Here is a 6000-nt window from a genome sequence, read left to right on the forward strand (position 1 = left end):
TCCAGCTTCTCGTCATGGTCAACTCTACCAACTTACTCATTTTCCATTGGATCCACCCATTTTTTAAAATGTTTATTTATTGATGTTCGTGGGGGCGGGGGGAGGAGCAGTGAGAGAGAGGGGAACGATTCCGAGCAGACTCCGCGCTGTCAGCACAGAGCCTGATGTGGGGCTTGATCCCATAAACCATGAGATCATGACCTGAGCTGAAATCAAGAGTCAGACGCTTAACCAACTGAGGTCTGCATCAATTTTGAGAGGAACAATACAATTGCCTACGATGATTATGTTCTCATCTCTATCACCTTTTAATCCTTCTCATTTAGTCGAATTTTGCTTTATCTGTATCGAGATCAAGCTGTTAGGCACTCACACACTCCCCATTGATGCCCCGTTGCCTTACTATCTACTCTGCTCATAATGTAGCAGCTCCGTATCTCCCTGTTTTCTACCTCTTAGAATGCATGTTCTCTTAGAACCTGCAGCCGTATTTCCTTGTTTTCTACCCCATCTATTTTTCTGATAGTTTGGTTTAGGCGTAGTTTCTTTCATTCAATAACTTAACACATACATACCGAGGACCTGCTGTGTGCCGGGCACTGGTCTGGCCCGGGGGGTTCAGCCGTGAGCTGCTGGGTTGGCACATTCACTTCTTGTAGCTGTTGTAACAAACTAACACAGACTCTAAGCCCATGCTGTTCCGGAAGCCAGAAGTCTGGAATCACTACCATTGGGCTGAAAGGTGTCAGCAAAGCCATATTCCCTCCTTCTCCTCCTCTGTAAAGGAGAGACACAACAGTGACCGCCTTTCAGCATTGTTGTGAAGATGCAAAGAGCTAAAACAGGCAAAGGGCCTATAGCAGGGTCTTAGACTAGGAGATTAGAAATGTTAACTGTTGTTGTTTGAGCTTTAGTTTCTGTAGGAGACGACTATGAGGGTAAGCCATTGCTTTGGTTTTCTGAAAAGGGGAAAAAATAACTAATAGGAAATTTGGTTTTATATAGAAAAAGCCATGATGCTGTCTTGGGATGGAGAGCTTCCAGCCCACCAAATAAAAATACCTGAGAGTTTTGTTTTGTAGAATCGCACGAAAGGTGGCCTTTGTTCAGGGGAGAACTGGGTCTCTGGCCAGTTTGCTTTTGCAGAAATATGAGGGAGGCAATTTTCCTCTCAGGGACTCAGAAAGCTGGATGCTTCTGGAACTGAGGGAGGGACTGGACTCACTCTTCTGGAGGAGATGCTAGTCTAGGACCCCAGAGAGACAGAGTCAAGAGGAACCTGCGGCCAGGCTGGCTTTAGGACTTTGAGCCTGGCCACCCCCAGCAGCTACTTACGGGTTTCCCAGCATGCTCTGTGGCTCCTGTCATTCTTTCAGGCAAGTGTGGTCCTTTTGGGTTTTGGGGTATTTGGGGGGCATCCCTGACCACGTTTGGGATGAGGAGGTTTGGGCATCAGTGGAACCGGGGAAATCTTGTTATGAGGTGGCAAGAGTTCACTGGAGAAAAGGAGAGTGGGGAGCCAGGGTCAGGAGGTGTAACAAAATAGGAGCCACAGCCAGGATTTGACAGAAGGGCAAATTTAACCTGCAGACCCCCAGAAGCACTGGGGAGGGAACCTGATCAAAGCTGGCCATACAATGAGCAGATAGGGTGAAGGCTGGGTCTCTTGTGCTATTTGGGCCCGAGAGAGAAGCCTGACCCTTGGGAGCAGTGGGTTCTGGGTTACAGATACGATTTCCATCTTCACAGCAACCCTCTAATCACGGAGCTTGTGTTTCAGGTGGGGACACAGACGCACAGAGAAAGCAGCATGCCCTGAGTCACACAGCTAGCCAGCAGCAGAGTTGGGTCTGTCTGACCCCAAAGCCTGCTGGTCTCCCAGGGAGGAGGCCCTTACCTCAGCTCTGCAGTACCTGCAGTTGTTGCATCCTGCCCAAAGCCTTCTACGCAGGAGAGTTTCTTGGTAGTTCCTGCCCTAGACAAGCTGGTGGAAGAGAAGCCCTTCCTGCATATTCTCAACACCATCCAGACTTCGACTCACTCCCGGGCCTTCCTCTTCTTTTCTCAATGAGGCGAGCACGTTTTCTGATGATTGCGAGGCAGCGTGCAGAGCGTGGACTCCGGAGAAGCCTTGCAAATCGCGGTTGACATCACAGCGGTAGGGGCGGTAGGGAGGCGCCCTGGATCTCTCGGCTTCAACAGCCCTTTCCTGCCAGTCTGCAACGCTGCCTGTAGATGGCGCTCGGACCCCGCTCCCTGCCGCTCTCCGTGCTGGAGATCCCAGTGTCAGCCTGCCCGACCCAGAGTCGGTGGGAGGCGCCAGACGTTCAGAGGGCGAGCTGTCTCTTCACTGCTCTTCCTTTAGCAGAAACTGTGTGACACCTGCTGAGTATCAGGACCCGTGCTGTGTTCTCGGTGTTCAGTGTTCACGGTCCAATGAGGAGGACAAATAAGGCCATGGCAATCCAGTGTGACCTCGTCTAGGACACTCGGGTCCTGGGCAGGAACTCAAGAATTGGGGAAACACCAGGCTTGGTGGCCTTGCACCGTCTAGGGTGAAGGCTGGAGTTCGTGTTCTCATAGGCTGTGCCTGAGGGAATATTCGAGACCAGGCACCGCCAGGCACGCCGTTGGGGTTCGAGAAATGAAGGAGAGCAGATGAGGGCATCCTGGGGGCATGGCAGTGGCACCAACAGCACCGATAACAGCAGTGTGATCATTTCCTGGGGACTCCCGGGATCCTTAGGGTCTCACTGTGGCACTCTGGGCGCCTTCTCTGAAGCTGTTGTCTCCTTAGGACTCAGAGCTGCACCTGGCCTTGAAGAGACATCGAACCACAGGGCAGCTGGTGCAGTAGCCCCCAGAGGGAAGCAGAGCAGAAGGGAGTAAGTGGAGGCATTGGGTTGACAGAAAGAAAAGAGTATCCTACAGACAACACCTCTCCTGTGGCCAGCACCGTGCTAGGCACTGAATCCTGCATTTTCCTCACGACAAGCCTTTCTGGAGACCTTCTCTTTTTGCTTAGGCAGAGAGGGTCACAGTGGTTCAGGAGAGGGACAGCCTCAAGTCCGGGTGTACTTGGGGTGAGTGGCCGATGAGAAGCTGTGCTGGGGGCGCCTGGGTGGCGCAGTCGGTTAAGCGTCCGACTTCAGCCAGGTCACGATCTCGCGGTCCATGAGTTCGAGCCCCACGTCAGGCTCTGGGCTGATGGCTCGGAGCCTGGAGCCTGTTTCCGATTCTGTGTCTCCCTCTCTCTCTGCCCCTCCCCCGTTCATGCTCTGTCTCTCTCTGTTCCAAAAATAAATAAATGTTGAGAAGCTGTGCTGTTGTCACAGGGAGTGGGGGACCTGGCAGACACTAGGGCCAGGACCCCTTTGCTGGTGAAGGAGTGGGGGCTTGTTAGTGAGCATATATGTGCAGAGCTGGGGAGTGCCTCTTCCTGAGTCAGGCCAGCTCCTGACCACACCCCCAGACCAGCTCTGCTTGTCCCCTGGGTGCTTGGCTCCAGGGTCAGACTGCCTCTGAGGGCCGCAGGGTACAGAGTACAGAGGGTAGGTGGGGGAGGGTAGGTGGGGGAAGGCATGTCCTCTTAGAACCTGCAGCCGCTTCTGTCCCCGTACAGAGGCTGGGTCACCTGGCCCACCTTGGGGAGTTCTGGGTTTTCACTCGCCCGGCCCTGGGTCCTGGGCAAAGTTCTGCTTACAGCCTGTTTCTGAGCCCAAGTCGACCAATAATGCCCACAACCCACGCTGTCTCTAACCCCGGCTCTCAAGCGACTTCTCAAAACCAGCCTCTTGAATACTCTCCCAGCCGTGCTTGATCCTCGCTCTCTCGCTTTTTTCTTCCTTCAAATAGTTCATTATTTTGCACGGAGATTTCGCTTTTCTTTGACTTTTTTTTCCCCCCCCTTCATATATAGCCCGATAAAAGAGCTCCCGTTATTTCAGAATATATTCTGGGACCTATTTTGTGCTCAATTACACACCATCTATAGTTGATTTTCATGAAATTTAAATAACAAAGGCGGATGCTTATGTCATTTCTTCCTTATAAAAATACACCCTTGAAATCCTCTCTCATTGGCAAGCTGCAGCGTGTCCACAGTTTAACAGCTTGTGTGTGTGTGTGTGTGTGTGTGTGTGCGCGTGCCTGTGTGCTGCCTCATTAGAAGTGCACACAGAGTGACCTGTGTCCTGGTCACAGGAGCTAAATTTGCACTCACTGTCCCCAAGTGGAAACAGACTGCCCGGAACGCTAGCACTCGATGGCATCTGCTACTCTTGGCAACAGGGTCAGGCCGGGGCGACCCGATGGGGAGGTCAGAGATTCTGTCCCAGGGGCTAGAGATCCAAGACGAGAGCGCGTTGGTAGGGGCTTCGGGACGGCAAGTGGACCGGGCAGGATCTCTGGGGCGCAAAACATTCAATACCCACCCTGGACTTAGGGAGCCTCATGAGCCTCAGGTGGCAGTGGACAGCTCTGAAATCTGCATGCCTCATAGCCCAGGCAAAGTAAGGGTTTGTATCCTAGAAAACTTGACCGAAGTCCTGGAACTGAAGGGGGTGGCTAAGAAACAAGAGGGTTTGATGGGACCCTGGTGATGGGGCTATTCTGTTCAGCCATGAGATAATAATATTTGACATGTGATTTTGCTTTTCCCCCTTCTGGATGGGATTCCCCATGTAGGGCTCAGCAGAGAGGAGCGAGGGGAGTGAGTCCCTGGATGGGAGGCTGCCTAGGGCTGGCGATCGCAGAAGTATCTAGACTTGGAGGAGAGGGGCTTCTGTCCCAGATCTAAGCCCGCTGCCTGTGCCCCTCTAGGAGGGACTCTTCACAGAGAAAACAAGGTGCTTTGCTCTAGATCGTGATCCCAGGGTTATCTGCTGGGCGCCTGCTTCCTGCAGGCTCCATGTGGCAGGAAGACTTGGTTCCGTGTGCACTGAACCCGACTCACTCAAGGTCTCCGCTTAAAGAAGCTGAGGCAGAGGCAGAGGCAGAAGGGCTCCCGCAGCAACAGGAGCCGTTCTGGGTAACGGTTGGCAATCTGGAGATGGCCTCCCTTGGGCCCAGTCTGCCATTCTGACAGTTTGGAGGGCCACACCTTCACCTGGGCCTTAAATGGCCTGATGCCTGAGAGAGCAGATAGGGGATGTCTGCGTGAAGGGACAGCACAACAAAGGCCGGGAGTGGGGCATGTACAACTCAGGTTTGGAAGGAGAGAAGAGCATTCGTGGCTGCTAAGTTTGTAAAAGGTAGTGGGAAAGCGTCCCAGAAATGTAAATCAGGACGAAAATAGGTATTGTTGTGGGGCTAAGAAAAACCATAGAACTAGGTCCAAAAGCCGCACACTACCCAACTTATTCAGGGCCCACGCCTGAATAAGAATTGCAACAGTAGTTAGTAGTTAAGGATCCAGGCCCCATTAACTCAACCATGATGGAGGAGGAAACCCTAAAAAGAGAAACAGATGAACCTACTGGGTGTTTCCAGTGAATAACATAACCATACTGAAGGAAGAAACAGAAAAGTAACCCGAGTAACTTTTGAACACAATACTTTGACTATATACCCTCAGGTTAAGGCAAAAAGAACCGCAAATATTAAACTCTACTTGTAATGTGTTTTTCACAGTTACACGAGTATAGCAATTTTCTGTGGTATTGTGGGATTAAGCAAATGAGTAAATACATAATGTTGAGAGTCAGATTCTCAGTGTTGGAGAAGGGAATACAAAACAGAGGATAGAGGAAGCCTAGAAAGAATTCTGTGAGGCCCCTGGGTGACTCAGTTGGTTGAGCATCCAACTTCTGCTCGGGTCGTGATCTCATGGTTTGTGAGTGCAAGCCCCAGATGGGGCTCACTGCTGTCAGTGCAGAATGTACATCGGATCCTCTGTTCCCCTCTCTCTCTGCCTCTCCTTGCTTCTCTCTCTCAAAAATAAATAAACATTTAAAAAGAAAGAAAGAAAGAAAGAAAGAAAGAAAGAAAGAAAGAAAGAAA

This window comes from Herpailurus yagouaroundi, unplaced genomic scaffold (genome assembly GCF_014898765.1).
Source record: "Herpailurus yagouaroundi ecotype Mexico unplaced genomic scaffold, PumYag 192, whole genome shotgun sequence".
In the NCBI taxonomy this organism is placed as follows: domain Eukaryota; kingdom Metazoa; phylum Chordata; class Mammalia; order Carnivora; family Felidae; genus Herpailurus; species Herpailurus yagouaroundi.